Here is a 20,167-nt window from a genome sequence, read left to right on the forward strand (position 1 = left end):
CTCCATTGCATGCTTTTAGCGCCTTTATCAAATATAAGAAAGTTGTAATTTTGTGGATTGGTCTCTGTGTCCTCTATTCTGTACCATTGATCCACCTGCCTGTTTTGGTACCAGTACCATGCTGTTTTTGTTACTATTGCTCTGTAGTACAGTTTGAAATCTGGTATCGCTATACCTCCCGATTCACACTTCCTGCTTAGAATTGCTTTTGCTATTCTGGGTCTTTTGTTTTTCCATATGAATTTCATGATAGCTTTATCTATTTCTACCAGAAATGCCGTTGGGATTGATTTTTGCCCTGATTTTAATTATTTCCTCTCTTCTGCTATTTTGATGTTTGTTTGTTCTTCTCTTTTTAGGGCTTTGAGCAGTAATTTCAGGTTGTTTATTTGTTGACTTTTTCTTCTTATAATGAGTGAACTCCATGCAATGAACTTTCCTCTTAGCACTTCCTTCATAGTGTCCCAGATAAGTTGTATTGTAGTTCTCATTTAATTTACCTCTAAGAATTTTTTTATCTCCTCCTTAATGTCATCTGTTATCCATGAATAATCATTCAATAGCATATTGTTTAGTCTCCAGGTGTTGGAGTAGCTTCTGTTTTTAATTTTATCATGGATTTCTAATTTCATTCCATTATGGTATGCCTGGTAGTATCTCTATTTTTTTGTATTCGTTAAGACTTGCTTTCTGTCTTCCAAGTGATCTAGTCTGTTGGTGATGCTTTCTATTGAATTTTTTATTTGGTTTATTGTTTCCTTTATTTCAAGTATTTCTGTTGTTGTTGTTTTTTTCCAGAATATCTCTTTCTTGACGTAAAATCATTTGCTACCTGTACTTGCTCCCTTATTTCCTTGTTGGTGTGATCAATGATTGCCTGTATTTGCTCATTTAGGTCATTCTTTAATTCACAGATCAATTTAATTATGTATACTCTGAACTCCTTCTCTTGACATTTCATCAACTGCACTGTCCATGGATTCTGTTACTGTAGTATTCTGGTTTGTTTGGGGCACTTTCTTCCCTTTTTTTTATGTTATCTATGTGTCTTCCTTTCTTGCAGTGTGGATCTGAGGTATAACAGTTTCTACACTATAATCTTGTAGTATCCGTTCAGATTATCTGTACCTCACTTTGGTGTTGGGCTTCCAGACCCTGCAGGTGTCCTGCAGTTCATGCTACTGCAACTAAACGTGGTGGCAGCAATAGCGGAGTTAACTCCAGATAGCAGTGGGGGTGTCCCAAGATAGATGCAACCTCTTTTAGAGATGGGGCTGGAAGGGTGGGCCTTACACCAGTTTTAGGATGCCTGTTCCAAGATGCAGCTGCTTCTAGGCCCTGTCGTCGAAAGATGGGGCTACTGTGTGGGGAGGGCTAATGGATAGTCGGGGTCTGGGCTCTGGCCTGGGTCTCTCCAGTGTGTGTCTACCTGTCGGGGGGGGGGGGGGGTGGTCCTAGGCCTGTGCTCCTGCATGGGTAATATTCAACTTGTTAATAATTTTATAGCATCTTGAATATCAGGGAGGATGTTTTATCCTTCTAGTATGCAGTAGCAGCTACTTAGTATTGTAATTAGTTGGTCAAATGAATAGAGGGATAATAGTAATAATAATAATAATAATAATAATAATAATACACAGTGGCACACTCCTATAATCTCAGCGGCTCAGGAGGCTGAGACAGGAGGATCACAAGTTCAGAGTCAGCCTCAGCAATGGCAAGGTGCTAAGCAACTCAGTGAGACCCTGTCTCTAAATAAAATACAAAATAGGTCTGGGGATGTGGCTCAGTGGTTGAGTACCCCTGAGTTCAATCCCTGGTACCAAAAAAATAAAAAATAATAATAATACATATATTTTGGTGGAAAGAATTACAAACTTTAAAAAGCTTATTTTAAAATTTACACATATTTTTATTTTTAGTATAATTATTAACACATATTAATTGTACACATTAATGGTTTCACTGTGATATTTCCATGCATGTATATATCATGTTTTGATCATGTCTCCCTTCTACTCTCTTGTCCTCCTCTCTCTCCCCACTCCCCCAGTTTGCTTTTCCTTTCCTAACAATCCCTCTTCTAATTTCAGGTCATATTTTTTTAGAAAACTAATTTAAAATAATAATAATAATAACAACAACAACTTACCAGGTGCCAGGCACTTTACTAGGTTAATGCTGCATAGTAAAACATATAGTCCCCACAACAACCCTGTTGGGGAAGAACCATAATTCTTCCCATTTCACTGATAAGTCAATCACGGCCAAAATTTTTATGAAACTTTCTAATTTATCATAAGTTGGTACAAATTTGAATCCAGGTGATCTGGGTCCAGATCCTTTCCTGTACATCATTTTAAAAGATACGCTTTTTAAAAGAAATATATAAATTGTTCTTCTTTGACTGAATGTCTATTTGCCATTTTAGAAAATTGATGGAAAATTGAAAATCCAGATTACTTGGTGACTTCTGCTAGGGCACAAAATACTTATTGTAATGTGACCTTTGCATTTTTTTCACATGCTCCTTCAAGACAGTGGGACATTTCTTAATATATTTTGGCTTGGGCAAGGTTATGCATGTTTGACACACAAGAAACACCATCATGGTGAACAAAATGTCCCGTCTTTCTCCTTAAACTCCAAATTGCTCAGGGCCATAAGATACAACCCATGGGTTTAAATTTGACACTCTCAATTTCCTCCTTTCATATTTGTGGATCTCATTCTCAGGATGCTGACATTTTACCTTTTCTACATCCCTGTCTTTACTCCTTCCTCTATCCCATCATCTGTCTTAAATCTTTAATCTCTTTGCTACACCTCTTCAGAACATGATGGCTTTTGATGGCACATGTCTCCAGTGATGGGGCATTCCTTGGGGAAATCCATTTTCTTTCAGTCTTGGCAGGGAAGATCAGCCATTTATTATACAAAACAAAGGGAGTATTCATCAGGTTCCTAATATACTTGCCTTCAGCTCTCTTTTCCTCAAACTCTTTGTTCACCCAGGTTACACTTCTAAGTGTTCCACATCTTATTTTGATCTCATATTTTGGAACCTCTAATATGAAAGATCTTGATATCTCCCTCTCTCTCTCTTCTCCTTTCTTTTTTCCCCTTCCTTCCTTCCTTCCTTCTCTCCTTCTTTCCTCTATTCCTCTCTCTCTCTGAAAAGGAGCTATGCTTTTCATATAGAGAATTAAAATAAACAACTCTTTTTGTGACATTGCTCAATTTTATTATTAAATAGTCCTTAATATTTTTAATGTGAGGACCTATTTCCTCCACTCTATAAAGCTTTCTGATACAGAAGATGAAGGGTAAACACTATTGTAGCTAAAAACAGATAACTACATATTTTCTGAATTTATGTCATTTTTTTACTAGCCTCAAGAATACTTACAACCCAGTAAGCAAATAGTATTTAGCGGCTGCCCATGTATACACAGCCCTCAATTAGGCAGCATACCTTGTACATAGAGAAAGACATGGTTCTGGCCTTATAAACACTTAATTCTTCAGTAAAATGGGTATAGAAGCAAAAATAATTATTTTGGTTAGAGGATTCTATCAGCCTCTTCAAATATTTCTTCTTAAAGAAACTGTATAAATAATAGAGAGTCACCAGTTGGAAAACATTAACGTTTTGAATACCTTTGTGTCTCTTCACACCTCTTATATAACCATTCTCAATTACAGGAAAAAACCCCACCAAAACTATGAAGGGACTTTCCAGACAGAAGTAAACTGTCCCCATAGGAAATAAAAATCTTCAAAGTGTCCCTTTCATTGAACTTGTTTCTCTTCCTACAACAAATGGACACATCAGACATAAAATTTAATTGAGACACACTAAAGTAAGGGTCTGGCTTACCTGAATAGGAGAGGTTACAGCATTCCATTAAGGAGACACTAAGGCACTAACAACACATTGACTACCAGATATTATATAATATTGAACTTCCAATCACCATTGACTATTTGAACCATCATTTATTTAGGATTTCAATAGTCTCTCATTAAACTCTGCTGTGTGCTTCTATTTTACATTTCTTTTCTGTATGTTTATTTTAAGAGCGAGTATACATATTGACAATTCTTTGACAGCAAAGGAAAAACCACCAGGAGTGTATCTGTTTATTGAGGACTGACAGCTTTATAGCTAACATAAAAATAATCTAATGTTTATTGGGGCAAATGTTTGGACTGAGGATTAACTGAAACTACTGAATAGAGAAACCCTTTTCATCCTATTCAGACTTTTCAAATAGGGTTTGAAATCTGTGACATAAAAACTTTTTTTGTTGATTTCCTTAATGTTCTTCCCTTAATTTGTCCCACTGCTCTCTCTCTTCTACTTTACTTCAAATTATGTTTTACAACTGGGTTTTTGAAGTAACTAAAATCTTGAGGACAGAGATGCTACTGTTCAGAGTCTCATTGCAGATTTCATGGGCCATGCAAACTTTCTAGATAACAGTTAAGCAAAGTCTAAACCACCCAGCTTATCACATAGGCTTTTCTACTGTTTTATATAGCTTGCACATAATAAAAGTACTTTGTGGCCATTGTCTTTTTGTTTTGTTGTTTTCGTCATTGTTGGGGGTAGGAAGCAGAGCTTGTTTTAAAACTAGTCTTAAACTATTGAGATTTTTTTAAATTTTTCTGTTTTGCCTTTATCCAGATACTAACAACATTACATTATTGTCCTTATTTTTAATGAGACGTTTGAAATGTCTTTTAAAAAACACAGCTACGCTTCTATTATGTGAAAATATCACTCATTTGAAAATAGTTAATCTTTTAGAGTAGAAACAGTTCATTAAATATTGCTAGGTCAGCAATGTTTGACTTTAATTTTTTTTTTATATTGGTGTCAATTGTAATTACCACAACCATCTCTTTTCCCAACATTCTTCCACCAAAAAATGAGGAAGAATTTTATACTCATCCAATATATCCTATCAGAGTTCAGGTCAGCTATTAGTACTTCTCTCTTTAACACAATCTCCCACCCCAGCCCCTCTCCTGACCCTATTTTTCACTGAATAAAATATATGGGAGAAAAAAATTAAGCAATTTAAATGTTGCAGAGGAGCTTTTGTGGAGCTAGAAATGGAAACGAGGTTTCCTGGATGAGTCCAGGCCCTGAGGCAGTTAAGAAAAGTACATTGGCTCTTTCTTCTTAAAAAGACTGTCTATATTCTGCCAAAGCTGGTATGTGTGCATTTGGATAGCTCAGTTTTCAATTTCTTTATTGGAGCTATCTATGGGTAGGTTTTTGTGAAAATGTACAAGAAGACTCTGGAAATATCAGAATCCTGTAGCAGCTGAGCAATAAGTTTTTTAAGGTATTTTACACCAGGTGTGCACCTAAAGCAAATGAAGTTAGTGAGCTACTCAAGGGTCAGGATTCTATCATACCCATGTGAGTGTCCCTGGGTCCACCTGTGGGAATGCTTGAATCACAGATGGAATTCTATAAATGTTTGTGGATCTAGCCTATATTAAAATGTTAACTCTATGAAGATAGATTTGGTCCTTTAAAAAAAAAGAACATTACATACTTTTTATTTACCAAGTAGAACACGTGATTTATTCTTAAATAGAGTAAATCTATTCTTAAATCCTTTCTGCATCATGTCCATAGTGGTGATGATTGCCTGCATTTCAGAGCACTAAAATGCCTTGACACGTAGAGACTGCAACTCAGTTGGCAATTAGGCCATCGGTGGAATATACATTCTGTTCCTACAGCAACAACTTGTTGATTCTTCCTGAAAGCTAACTAACTTAGAGATTTGTGGGCCCTCGTGGTTTCCATTGTGCAGTACTTCTCTTTCTTAATAAATGAGGGAGGTCGTCTTATCCCTCAGTCACATGCCATAGTTGTCCTTTACCATACACTTTCCTTGACTTGTACACTCTGGCACAACTCCTTGACATTTAGATTATATTTAGGTTATACTTGTTCTAAGGGGACTATTACACACACACACACACACACACACACACACACACACACACTTTTTTTTTTTCTGTGTTACTTCGGTATCTCCCCCTACCTGAAGCTACTCTACATAAACACCTTGTTACTTCCCAGACATAGCTCATGGTACTAACACGATTCTTGGTCTCATTTTGTGGATTTTGTCCCTGATTCCTCTGGGTTGGTAACAGGAATCTCAGGCTTGCAAATTTTCAGTTCCTGCCCATCATCTCAAGAAGTACTAATGAGCTTCAGCAGAGCACATGAGCCACACTGTGCTGATATTTCACAGCACCACACTGACCCCACCTTTAGAAATAAACTTTTCCTCAGCTTAGAGCTTCTATGGTAAGAAATCTAGAGGTTATAAGGAACCTCTTATAAATCTGTCCTTCCTATAAAATCAAACACAAAAATCTCTAAGTTATTGACATTTTATTTTATGCTTCTTAAAGACGTCTGGACCTTAGTTAGAATCTGTTAGGTAAGCAGAGTTGTCATGCATGTATGCGACACTCCCAATTCAAGAAGTTTCGGGCTCGGGCTGTAGCTCAGTGGTAGAGCGCTTGCCTGGCATGTGTGAGACACTGGGTTTGATCCTCAGCACCACATAAAAATAAATAAAATAAGGTCCATCGACAAATTAAAAAACTTTTTAAATATATAAAATAAAATAAGATAAAAAAAGAAACTGGGTTTCTGAAGTTGGTCCGACAGTCAGGTAGCACAACAAAACTCTGCCCTTAGCAGTATTTTCCTCAGGATGGATTGGTTTACTTGTAACTTAAATTTGGCCAAATGGACTACTTTATTTATGATCCTTAAGATCTCGATAACAAAGTTAAAATCATGCTTTAGCTATGAACCACTCAGCAGGATTCAAAAGTCATTTTCTAATTTTCTTACTTAAAAAGTGGTTTTCTCCAAACCCCCATGACAAATAGATTTTTAACTATATCACTAAGATTATTATAATAATATTGTCATATTATGGGGCTCCCAGAAATTCCCTCATTTCCCCTTGAATCACAAAGTCATAATAAATAGTTTTCACTAGAATGGTCTATTGGCCCCCAATAATAAAACAAATGGAATAAATCCATAAATTAATGCTATAAGTAAAACTTGAACTATTTGAGATTCATGTTATTTTTTTATTCTGTTGCTTTTTTAGTCTATTTTATATATGAACTAAAACAGTAGCATGAACAAACTTTTTGTTGTTTTTTTCTTTTTTTTAATTTGTTCTAAGTAGTTATACATGACAGTAGAATGCTTTTGATACATCATACATAAATGGAGTATAACTTCTCATTCTTTGGGTTGTAAATATTTTATTCCTTAGACAAGAGTCTAATTTTTCTAGGATGTTTATCTATATCATCAATAAGCTGCTCCACAATTAAATTTTTGATTCATTATGTATTATTAATTTTCCAATCCTGTTTCAGTCTGAAACAAGCATATTACATATTGGTATTACTCGTCTATTAAAAGACATGTTGAAATGCATTAAGAGTGAGAATTGGGTTTTCCCCTTTTTTCTTTTGAAACAAAAATAAAACTCTCTTTGGGAGAAATGAACAATGAACATCACTAACTAGGAAATACCTTCTTACTCTTTTTTACTCCCTTGTTAATGCTCTGAGCACCTGCCCCTGATTGCACGTGTTTATTGCCTGCATGATGTTTTACCTACTCTAGCCTTGGCCAAAGACCATTTTAAAAATATTTGCCTAATGCTTACTGATTGACAACTTCATCTCTATTAACTATTTATTTTCCTTTGAGATTACCTTATATGCACTTTCCAACCCTGTATTCTTTTCATAGTCTAATAAAATAAATGTGTTTCATGAACATCTTTGATTTGCTTCTTCTTGCCAAGTTTTTTCCTACTTTTTTTTACTGATCTCCACAATGAGTGCTTTACTCCAGGTCTCTTAAAGGTGTGTGTGAGTTGTTGAAGTTTCACTGTATACACAGAACCGAGCCAAAACTTGCCATTTGCAAGATAAAGCCAGAAGAGAATAAAGGCCATATGTCAATACAGAGAAAACGACTGACTTCAGCTCTTTTTTTCCCCCTCCTTGGTGTTTATAATTATTTCTATGGAAACTGCACATGGATTTCTGAGGATTGAATTTGACCCTGGGGATGTACACAAGTAACTTTGAAAACATTTGGTCCATTAACTTTGGGTTCATCATATACTTAAGCTTATCCTTCTCTTTAACTACTAACTGCAAAAAACATGACATGTGTGAGACCATCATGACATTTGTGCTGAAATTTTTTGTGTCTTTAGGAAGGGCAGGAGTGAGTGAGTGAAGTGTTATGAGAGGCTGCTTCTCTTTACCGTTGATTATGAGGTTCAGAATAGCATGTTGGCTTTCTCATTCACAGTTCCTCAGTGCTTTAAAGTGTGAACCCCAGACTCTTCCATTTATTCTGTTCAGATTTTCCCATTAATGACTGTCAGGAACACAAGCAACTTGTTTATCTATCTCTTCTATCCTTATGCCCCCTACAACCTACCTCTATTTTTTTTCTTAACAAATATTTTTATGATTTGGGATATCTCAAATAATCTGAAAATTCTTTTGCATTCCCCACACAGTATGGAGAAGTGATCAGATCACAATACCTTTGCCTGTATTTTGCTTTTTTTGTAGCTAAACGTGTATAAAAGTATGCATGTGTATGCTTGTGATACTTTTATTTTACTCAGATTAGGAGAAAAATGTAACCTCATTTCAGAAAGCTAAGAGCACTAAAGGAAGGCAAGCATTAGCAAACAAGAACTAGAGAGAGGAGTTTTAGGAAGAGAGAACCAGAGAGGACTGTTTTTAAGATGCAGGGTGTAAGACGTGATAGGATCTGTACTGACCATAAAGATGTTTTTCCTTGATGGAACTCCATATGGTATTGGGCACCTGAGTAATCTACCAGAATGCAAAAATTAATCCTATAAATGGTTTTTAATTTTTTTAACGAGAGAGTAAATATTGTATTGAGACAATGAAAAGAGTGCACATCTTTGTGTGGATGAATTAAACTATAGAGTTTTTAAAGAACAAAATTTACAGAGTAAATGTATAAATCAAGCTCTTACTACATAAAGGTATCTACTTCATGTGTCCAGTCCTAGATTTTTCAGAAGATCATTAGTTGGATGTTGTCCTTTGTGCTCTATAGCTGCCTACACTTTGGACATTTCACAGTTTATTAGCAATGTGATTGCAAACCAATTTTTCTATTTATTTAATACTCAGGTCAACATTTTGATGGGGGAAGGGTATATTATAACTCTTTACTGTGGGTTTTCAATTATCCATGTGGTCTGCCTCCCATTAGCAAGAATAATTGGGAACTGGATATGTAGAATACAGATTCACAACCATTGAAAAATGCCGTTAGGAACATGAATTTTACAGTCCTCTGTTAAAAACTCTTCAAAAGTATCATGTTTTTGTGGAGATTTCAAATATGAGACCTTGGATACCCACTCTTCTCTCTCCTACTCTCCCGCTTTCTTCTCCATCTTCCTCTCTCCCTCCCTTTCTGTCTCTGCTCAGTGTAAAATATTACCCTATTCTCTCTCTCTTTAGGATTAGCATGGGACACATCACATGAGCCATGGAATAATTTTAGATTCTCTAGTCATATGGTTTGGTTGATGGCCCAAGTATACCTCAGGGTATTTATTTAAAAAGAGAGTACTTACCTAGTTACACTAAATTTTTTTTTTAGTATCATTTAAAAAAGACAAAATGTAATTGCTTTTTAGAACTTTTTATTGAAGCATAGTATAACAGAGACAAGTACACATGAGTGTACAATTCAGTAAATTTTCACAGGCTAGACACCCATATATGCACCACTCAGAATATTTGCAGCTCCCAGAAGCCTCCTGGTGCCTCTTTCCAATTACTGTTATGCACTACCCCCACCAAAGGTAAGGGCCATCCTTATGTTGACTCTTTAATTTTCAAATATTCCATCATTTTCTCACCAGGTTTATTGGCTGATTTTTGTGGGAGAGCAAAGGGGGGTGGTTAATCCCCTATAGCTGACTTCTTTGCATTGTGGGATTTTCCTAGCTGTTAATTATTAACTTTTCCTTAAAATAAAACTTCCATTGTTCAAGGAGAAAAACTCCATGAGCACAGTACATGTGATATAAATCACTTTTATGTCTGTGAAACAGCTGAGTTTACATTTTTATTACATTGTTTGAAAAAGTATCTTTTCATCTGGAAAGAATCAGTTTAAAATGTGATTGTCAACACAAAAAACCAGTTTTCTGTTTAAAATGGCTGCCAGTGGAGCTAAGAACTATAATTAAGCCAGATTTTTCTTCATAGACACTAGTTACTAAAACCTGGAAGTTTTTGCTGAAATTTGCAAAATAATTTTTTTTTTACTTTAAAAAGCAGGTAAGGGGTTTTTGTTGTTGTTGTTGTTTAGTTAGTAAGCAAAATAATAGAAGTAAATGATTAGTGAACAAAAATATTTTTTAAAAGATAGAATGCTTCACTGTGAAAGGTAATTTATTGGTGTAGTTTCAAGTTAAATTTAAAGTAATATATACATTTATAAAGTGTCGCCTAATAGGAATATTTTAGTTGGAAAAAGATGTTTACCTAGCTAATTTGCAACTCATATCATAAATTTCTCTCTAAAATATTTATTTTAGATTTAAATAAATCTGAGAAGATTCTTTTAGAAATATTCCACAGTTCAATTAGATTAGCCATTCTATTATAGGTATACTGAGATTGAAAGCCTACAAAATTTTGCTTATGTTCATTAATTTCTTGCTATTTATTTTGAAATAATTTTAAAAAGGAAGTATAGGTCTTTTGATGGTATTTCCTGCTGCATTTAATTTTGAACTCTATTATTAAATAAAATTTTATATATACCATGTTCTTTTTATTACTGAAATACTCTGGATGGTATAATAGAGATTTTGACTGTAACATACACCCTTATTTCCAGCACAATAATTCCATGATAGATATAGTTTTAGAATCGTCCAACCTTCCCAAATTCCTGCTTTGTAAAGTTTATTTTTCAAAACATAGGGCAGTCATCACTAAACAATTGTGTATGCTAACTGACCTTTCATCTTAAACCCAGATTTCTAAAATCCCATTATTTTGTGGCTTTTTCAACAGAGGATTTATTTAGGCTCAAAAGTGTTGCAGCCTTTTTGGAGAACTAAAATTCTCCATGACTTATAATAGAGTGAATAGTGAAAACTATTTAAATATGAGCAGAACCCACCTTTTTGAGTTTTTGTCCAGCATGTGATGAGGTGTAAAATAATTTTGTGGATTTAATGCTGAATTCATAATTATTTCTATGAGCTAAAACAGAGTGAACTCATCATTCAGCATTTTACCTGGCAAAAGCAGAGTTTACCTAGTATAGCAGAATTTTGAAGGCCGAAGGAGAAATACAGATTCTTTATAGTTTTAAACAGTATGAAGTACCAAACCCCCCAAATTAGGATTGAAAGTAATTGAAATTTTGCACAAATCTAGAGTTTTGATGGTGATGATTTATTTTGGTTTGGACATTTCCTTTGAGCTAGCTAGTCATTATTATTCTACTTATTACCTTTGAATGATCACTGTAAATGCACTTACAACCTAAGATGTCAACACACTTCAGAAGAGAAACTTAACAAAAACACTTCGGGCTGCTGGAACCAATAGATATTTATGACTAAATTAAATTAAAGTTAGTTAAATTACATCTTATGTTCAAAGCTCCTGACAAGTACTTTGCACATACCTTCTTCTCTTTTTATGCAGCATCAATTTAGCTGGAGTACTGTTCTTTACACACACACATACACACACACACTTACACACTCTTAACTACAGGAAAAAGATGAATTTTTATATAAGCAAGATTAAACTTTTTCCTGCTTATCTTGTTCTCTGTATTTTTCTTACACATTTTCTTTTTATTCTTTCCTGCCTACAAATGTATTTGTGTTGAATGACAGGCATAGGATAAAGTAAATGCTCCCTGTTTTCTTCAAGCGATTTGATAGAACTGAACTTTCAGGAGAGAAAGGTGTAGCAAAATGAAACCATAATAAATAACCACTTTACATCAAACCTACCAATGATTTTTTTTTAAAGGAATGGCATCTTCTTCCATCCATCCTTTACTCCAGTCCTTTTCCTTGCCTATGTTTTCTCCAAAACAATCTATGGAATACTTTAAGAAAAATCAGATTCTCTATAGCAGAACTTCAAACATCAAATGACTTCTACTATTCATCTTACCTTATTTATTTATGAGAAATTATCATAGCAATGTCAGTTAATAATATCAACTCCAAATAATTCAACTACCTGTAAAGATTTTTATTTGTCAAAAAGTTAATATTTATATTGTTTTATTTATCAGTGCAAAAAGGACATTAAGTGGAAAATATTAATAAATAGTCAAATGTTAATACATCATTGGAATAAAATACATGTACAAAATCAACAAAGAAATACTAGGTTAAATTTTTTTATTTTTTTAAATATTTTATTTGGTTTCAGACAGCTAAAATGAGCAAAGCCAATCTACAAAAACCCTGTTTTCACCTGTAATTTATATATTCAACAAGTTTATTAATCCATAAACCCCTATAGTTAGAAAAGTGATCTTTTCTAGGTAAGTAAAATAACTAGAGAGAAAGCAGTGACTTACTTTTTTCCTCAGGGCCAAACCAGTAAGACAAGTTTAGTTCTCTGGACTATGAGGTCCTCTTAGGAAAGAAGAAGACAGATAGATGACAGCAAAACACATATTTTCTGTATAGAATCCAAAGGTTTTCATCAAAACTTTAAACATATACATAGACACATTCCTTAGTCAGTTGTGAAAGCAGAAATGCAGTTCAAATATTAAATATTTCAGAGTATTTTAAAAGAATATTCAGAGCCTTTTTGTTTGTCAGCACATACAGATCTAGGATGCCTGTCAGTTGCTGTGGCCATCCACAACTAAAAGGCAGCCTAGTGCTTGGGCTTAGCTGATCCATAAAGAAGGTGGGCTGAGAGACAGCATCCCCAGCTGTCCGCCCCAGTGGCTCGGCCTTCCATGACCGCCACTCTTTGTTGAGAATTGTTGGCAGTGGCAGCAGTTTGCAGCTTCAGATAAGAGCCGCCGTTTTCTCAGGTAATGCCCTCGATCAGAGCCCTGATGACAGACTGGGGAGTGCAAGTTTTTTCAGGTGCTCTGTTTGCTCAGTAATCCTTCAGTGCCAATCTCCAAAGAGTGCGCGGGACCCATCGGTAATGGACATCAGCCATTAAGCTCGTAGTATTTGTCATCTCTCAGGTTACTGCTTTGTTATTCTCAAGTGATGAATGGATGCTGTTATGCTTTAAGAAAATAAACCAATGCTGTAAATATGTCCAGATTTATAAAAGTGGCCACTTTATTTCTCCCATTTTTTGAGAAGTAAATGCAGAGTATTTCTGAAATACTAGACTTTTCCTTTAAAAATACAAAGAGAAATGTGCTTTACGTTAGTGTTTGTAGTTGCTTAGAGTCCACATCAAACAAATTACTCTAAGCGTCTATAACATGTTTTCACCGTGGTTTGATACAGTTAAGTTTATGCCTTGCACAAGCATTCTGATGAAAACAGGCATGCTTGCAAAGAACTATTCCCAGAAACCATTTGCACTTCTGTGGAAAAAAGAAAAACCAAACAGGGAATTTAGGTGTTAACTATAGCATGACACCAAAGCAATCCTCCATCTTGGTTATTCCTATTGACTAGGTATGTTTCTGCATCACAGGAAGAAGTAATAATTTTTAAAGACTTGTTATACTTCAGTAAGAAAGTTTCTAGAAAATGATATTCAGTATTTTTGATACTTAGTATTATTTAAAAATGCTTAGTATTGAACTTAGCATTGTTTTGTACACATTTATGTGTATAAATGTATAATGTGTACATTTATGTATTATTAACCTATTTATACAATTATTGGGACTAATACTAATTCTGTTTATAATAAAATGGACTGTCTAGTCACTCTTTCCACCTTTTCTAAGTTAATGTCAATTTCTATATTAATTTTTGAAGATTTTCAAGAGTTTGTCCTTTTGAAAGCACCCAGAAATTAAATCCTGGGACTGACATGCAAAGCATGTTTTAAACCCTTTTGAATTTTCATCTATTGTTTTTGTTATTCTTTTTTAAAAATACGACTGGTCCCATTTTTAAAGAAAAAGAAAATTAATGGTGACAGTCCTGAGGTGATACAATAAATGAACACCTCACCCCACATGGTTTTCATGGCCTCTTAGGATATTCTGCATAGAATATATTTCAAGTTCCATTTCATTGACTTCATTTCAGTGTGCTTTCTATTCCTTTTCTCCTACCCACTGCTCTTATCAACTAATGCAAAACTCATTCAAGTATGTGAGAGCAGGTGCCTTGTGATATTAGTGAATCCAGCTCACCCAGGGACACTGAGAAAGTGTGAAAGAACACCATCCAGTCCCTGCCCTAAGACTGGAACTGTCATTCTTTAGGCTCTTAATATGGCCTCTGAGACCATCAAGCAAGGAAAATCTCATGGAGGACAGTGGCTGTGTGTGTTTATTTTATTACCACGGGCTCATAATTGCCAGAGAGATGAGGGGTCTCACCTCCATCGGCTCTAATTGCTGTGAAGGCCTATGAGCTTCCACTGAGGCCACAGCATGGCTGGGAACATTTCCTGTACTGAGGCTGGGGCCTGGGGTGCAGGGCGATATGCCAAACTCTTTCAATGCTTCCCTACCCCCATTTTTATACCACTTTTCTCCTTCTTTGTCATATGCCCCTTAAAAGGCATTTTAAACTTTCAGGAGCATCTAATCAGATGAAGGGAGCAATTAATTGCATAGGTCTTCTGCACTCCAAGAGGGGAAAAGAAAAATCAGTCATCTCAGGACTCAAAGGAGTTTTAACAAAGAGATCCTTGAGCAAGGATTAAACAATCTACAAATTTAAACTCTATCTGCAAAATGATATCCCTGGGGATTTATTTATTTATTTATTTATTTTTACAACTAAAAAATATATTTATTTTTTTTTAATTTTTATTATTGGTTGTTCAAAACATTACATAGTTCTTGACATATCATATTTCACACATTTGATTCAAGTGCGTTATGAACTCCCATTTTTACCCCGTATACAGATTGCAGAAAAAAATATGGAACGCTTCACGAATTTGCGTGTCATCCTTGCGCAGGGGCCATGCTAATCTTCTCTGTATCGTTCCAATTTTTTAGTATATGTGCTGCCAAAGCGAGCACTCCCTGGGGATTTAGATACAAATTAGGAATAAGCTAAAATTCATTTAGTGGTGAACCTCTGGATTAATTTTCACATGGAGCTGTTTTAATTAGGCTGTTCTGAATGTACTTGTCCTTTACAGAATATCTTTTTAGTAAATTGTCCATAGAACAGAAAATCACCTCCAGGCTTCTCAGCATTTAGATTCAAGTATTCAAATGTGGACTGTTTTTTTTTTGTTGTTGTTGTTTGTTTGTTTTTGTTTTTTAATGTCAGTATATCAGTTGTATTTGAAGAACAATATAGGGGCTTGAAACGTGCCGAACAGCAGGGAACAGGAATAACCTTAGTGAGTGACCACTCTGGTGCTGAGTCCTTTATACACATTACATTATGTGATCTTCACAACAACCTTTGAGGTAGGTTTTATTGTCCCCATTTTATAGGTGGAAACTGAGGTGCCCAAGTTCCCACAGCTAATAAATAAATCCAGGAATGTCTGATTCCAGAGTTCATGCTCTTACCTATTATATACATATACCAGGGTGCCTTCCAAGAATCAAATCCACTTTCAGGATCCTAAAAGACTAGAACTATCACATTTGTCACTGAGAAATAATGTTCATTGATGCTACATTTTTTTGTTTCTATCAAAATGCTTCACTTATTAAAGCAAAATTTCAGTATCCCTTTCCAGCTGATCCCTGATCACATAATCTGTACATTAAGCACTTAATAAAGATGTGTAAAAGTCTCCCAACTGCACCGCAGTTGTAATATAAACATGCATTACCGAAATGAGAGCTCAAACATCCATTTTCCACAGGTGTTACTTTGTGCATGTCTGTTCTTGCACCCTCGTTATTCTTCGTGCAGGGTAACTCCATCTGGCCCCCTGAAAATGCTTTCATCAAAAGAATGCTTTAATATATGACCTGAGCATGCAAAGACAACCAACTTCAAATTGAACTTAAATTATTCAGGATGCTGACACAGTGATCTATATAACCTGTTCTTCATATTGTAATTTTAAACCACATAACAATGGTAATGCTAATAATAATTTGTATTCCAGTAGCACCTTTTGGTATGAAGCTCAAATAGCTTTATGGCTATTGTCTCAATAATCCTCTCACCATCCCTTTGGGATAGGTGAGAGAAAATATATACATTTTCACCTTTCACATGCAGAAAGTCAGGAGAATTTTCAGGGTAACTGGAAGGGGAGTGTGTTGATGAATCCAACAAACATAGATCTTGTTTGTTTGCCAGTTAGTCTGGTTTAGTTTGGTTTTGTTGTCCAAGACACAAACAGAATCAGAATAGTATAGCAGAGAAAGAAGCAACCCAAGAGCATATGGCTCACTCTGCTTAATTCATGAACATTTACTCTTATGCCAAAGAGGAATAGTCAGATCTCAAATGAATTTCCCTGATCTGTTCCTATAAGAGACCTATTCTTGAGCCATTTTTTTTTTCTTCAAAGGCACAAAAATACACTGAAACTCCAAATTGGACTATTTCCCCTGGCTACCATCCTTTCTAAGAGCCCCTTAGGCCGAAGAATACTATTTCATGTGGGGGGATTGGGAATAGTAAGGATAGATGACATTCACAGAGTATCCAAAAATTCCTTTTTAGTTTTCAGTTGCAATGTTGCGCCTCTCTGCTTCCTATATATACCATTTTTAAAAAGCAAAGTGTCGAATATATATAGTACAGTAAATATGGAACCCAGGAATTCCTGTTTTCTTTATCTATAAAATGGGAATCTTGGTAGTAGAGTCATGGAGTAAGATGGCAAGTGTTTGGCATGTGGTGACAACTTAATCCATGTATCTATTTCTTCATCTCCTCCACTCTGGTAGAGGGAAGAGAGACACAAAGTCAAACCAGCCTAGTTTGATTCCTTATTTTTGCTGCTCTTGCTCTTGTCTCTTTGTAGTTATTTGATCTGATTTATATGTCTGTGCTGCAATCTGGGAGCATTTGAGATGACTGCTTCTACCTGAGGTTATTTGCACTTCAGCTCTCTCAAACACTGGAAGAGATTATTCTTGACTTTATGGATGACAGGGGAGGGTGAGGTTAGCTCTAGAAAAGATAGTGTGCTGCTTAGGGGAGATGTCAGACCAATCTTGCACAGAACCATTGCTATGGCAGAACTAATTCTTAAATACTTCCTAGTCTAGAAGATACAAATTACCAGTGCCAACATTCTGGTAGCATACAAATCATCCAGACTATATAAATGTATAAGTTTCTATCAGGATTTTAAACTTCTTTCTTAATAAACCTGCCCATGAACCACTTGATCTATCTTACTTGTCGACAGCCACACACACACACATACACACACACACACTCTCACACACACACACACACACTCTCACACACACACACACACACACACACACACGACTAGCCCACTGGTGTTCCTAACATTCCATATCCCCTATTTCCCCAACTCTATGACCAATTCCCCATATAAGATTTTTTTCTCAGGTGATAAGTATTTATTGTGCTAATAGTCAATGGAGATCAAATGTGTCTATTGAATTATGTACTAGAAAATTCCCCAAACCAGTTTAATATAAATATTTCTCAAAGCCTGCAAATAAGAACTCACTGATGGTGCCTGGTCTCTGTACTTAAAATGATGACTTTCATCACCAAAATGTCTAACACTCTGGATCATCATTTTGGTGGTTTAGGGAAATTTTCAACAACAATGATAACAAAAAAGAATGTGGAAATAATTTCTAAGCCCTTATGTTTGCTTCCATATTTGATTTAAAAATAATATCCATCCCATAAACACAAGTTTGGGTAATAACCCTCACTGACTAAACGTTCTGGATGTGGGAAGTGTAGTTCTAGTTTGCATTAATTTCCTGGAAGAGGAGTATCAGCAAGAAAGCAGAATAGAAATTTTCTACCTTAATCTCCCCCTCAGTGCACCAATTTTAACAAATACTAACACAAAGTTGGGAGTCCAGGAGTCCCCTGGAGAAATCTCAGCACACTGTCAGAACAAAAACTCCAAGAATAGAAACATTAAAGAGAATCAGAAGAATAGTCTTTTTAACCTACATCATCCTTCCTTCAAGATGGCCCAGCTCAGTGCAAAAAGAGAGTCCTGTCAGCTCACAGTTCCACCCACAGAGGAAAGTGAGTACAGTGAGTGAACAATTAACCCCCAGCCTAAGTAGGATGATGACCATGGGACCTATTCTTTCTTTCCCCACTGAGAAATTTGAAATTATCAACATAGCTGAGTGGCTGTGAGAGACTGGAAACAGGAAAGAGACTGTAGTCTTGCAGTCATAAGAGTTTAAAACTTAATTAAACTGCTTCTACTATTTCATGAACTCCATCAGGAGGCCTGCCCATGAACTGCTTGATCTGTCTTACCTGTCAACAACCCCCACACACACACACACACATGACTGGCCCACTGGTGTTCCTAACATTCCATATCCCCTATTTCCCAAACTCTATGACCAATTCCCCATACAAGATTTTTTTCTCAGGTGATAAGTATGAGTCTTTTCAAATGGTTCCAAGCATGTGCAGTCAGCTCAATGAACTCTATCAGATCAGATGAGGGCACACAAACTTAGGCATTTCAAGGTACCACCTTAGGGGAAACCAGAAGAGGATTTTCAGCACCCTGCATGGTTTTGCAAAATTCAGACAAAGCACACAATCCTAATAATGCCCCCAAGTGGGAACAGGACATGTGGGTGCACCTACAGAGAAAGTCTGAGAGCCTCAGAATCTCTAAGAAGGCTGACTGGTGAAGATATTTCTCCTCCAAAGTCAGTCATTAAACACTGAAGAAGATGAATACTTCTTTTTTCAAAGAAAACAACATAAGTCTTCAAAAAAAAAAAACAACATTAAAACCAAGGAAACATGGTACCACCAAAAGGAATACGATAATTTTCTAGTAGCTGATGCTAAAGAGATGGAGATACATGAATTGCCTAGTGAAGAATTCAAAATAATTTTAGTAGAACAAAATAGACATTATTTCTTTATGTATGTATATGACCAATGTGATTCTACAATATGTATAATCAGAAAAATGAGAAATTATATCCCATCTATGTATATCAAAGTATATAAGTGCATTCTACTGTCATGTATAACTAATTAAAACAAATAAAAAATTTAAAAACAAAAACAAAATAGTTTTTTAAGGAAGTTCAACAAACTACAAGAGAATACAGATCAGCAACCCAATGAAATCAACAAAATTATACCTTTAAAAATTGAGAAGTTCAACAAAGAAATAGAAATCATTTTTTACTTCCTTTATTTATTTTTTTTAATTTCCTATTTTTTTATTGGTTGTTCAAAACATTACAAAGCTCTTGACATATCATATTTCATACATTAGATTCAAGTGGGTTATGAACTCCCATTTTTACCCCAATACAGATTGCAGAATCACATCGGTTACACATCCACATTTTTACATAATGCCATATTAGTAACTGTTGTATTCTGCTACCTTTCCTATCCTCTACTATCCCCCCTCCCCTCCCCTCCCATCTTCTCTCTCTACCCCATCTACTGTAATTCATTTCTCTCCTTGTTTTTTTCCCATTCCCCTCACAACCTCTTATATGTAATTTTGTGTAACAATGAGGGTCTCCTTCCATTTCCATGCAATTTCCCTTTTCTCTCCCTTTCCCTCCCACCTCATGTCTCTGTTTAATGTTAATCTTTTCCTCCTGCTCTTCCTCCCTGCTCTGTTCTTAGTTGCTCTCATTATATCAAAGAAGACATTTGGCATATGTTTTTTAGGGATTGACTAGCTTCACTTAGCATAATCTGCTCTAATG

The 20,167-nt window shown here is 35.5% G+C and overlaps 1 protein-coding gene and 1 non-coding gene across 8 annotated transcripts in view; one reads left to right on the forward strand and one right to left on the reverse strand.

Annotated features, from left to right (window-relative positions):
* The window catches only part of Slc25a21 (solute carrier family 25 member 21), a 487,747-nt gene that overhangs the window by 364,257 nt on the left and 103,323 nt on the right, over nucleotides 1-20,167 (forward strand). The window lies entirely within an intron of this gene.
* On the reverse strand, nucleotides 15,226-15,334 carry LOC125615431. Its single transcript, XR_007346086.1, has one exon. It is a non-coding gene; the product is annotated as a U6 spliceosomal RNA (small nuclear RNA).

Source organism: Marmota marmota, unplaced genomic scaffold, assembly GCF_001458135.2.
Source record: "Marmota marmota marmota unplaced genomic scaffold, marMar, whole genome shotgun sequence".
Classification (NCBI taxonomy): domain Eukaryota; kingdom Metazoa; phylum Chordata; class Mammalia; order Rodentia; family Sciuridae; genus Marmota; species Marmota marmota.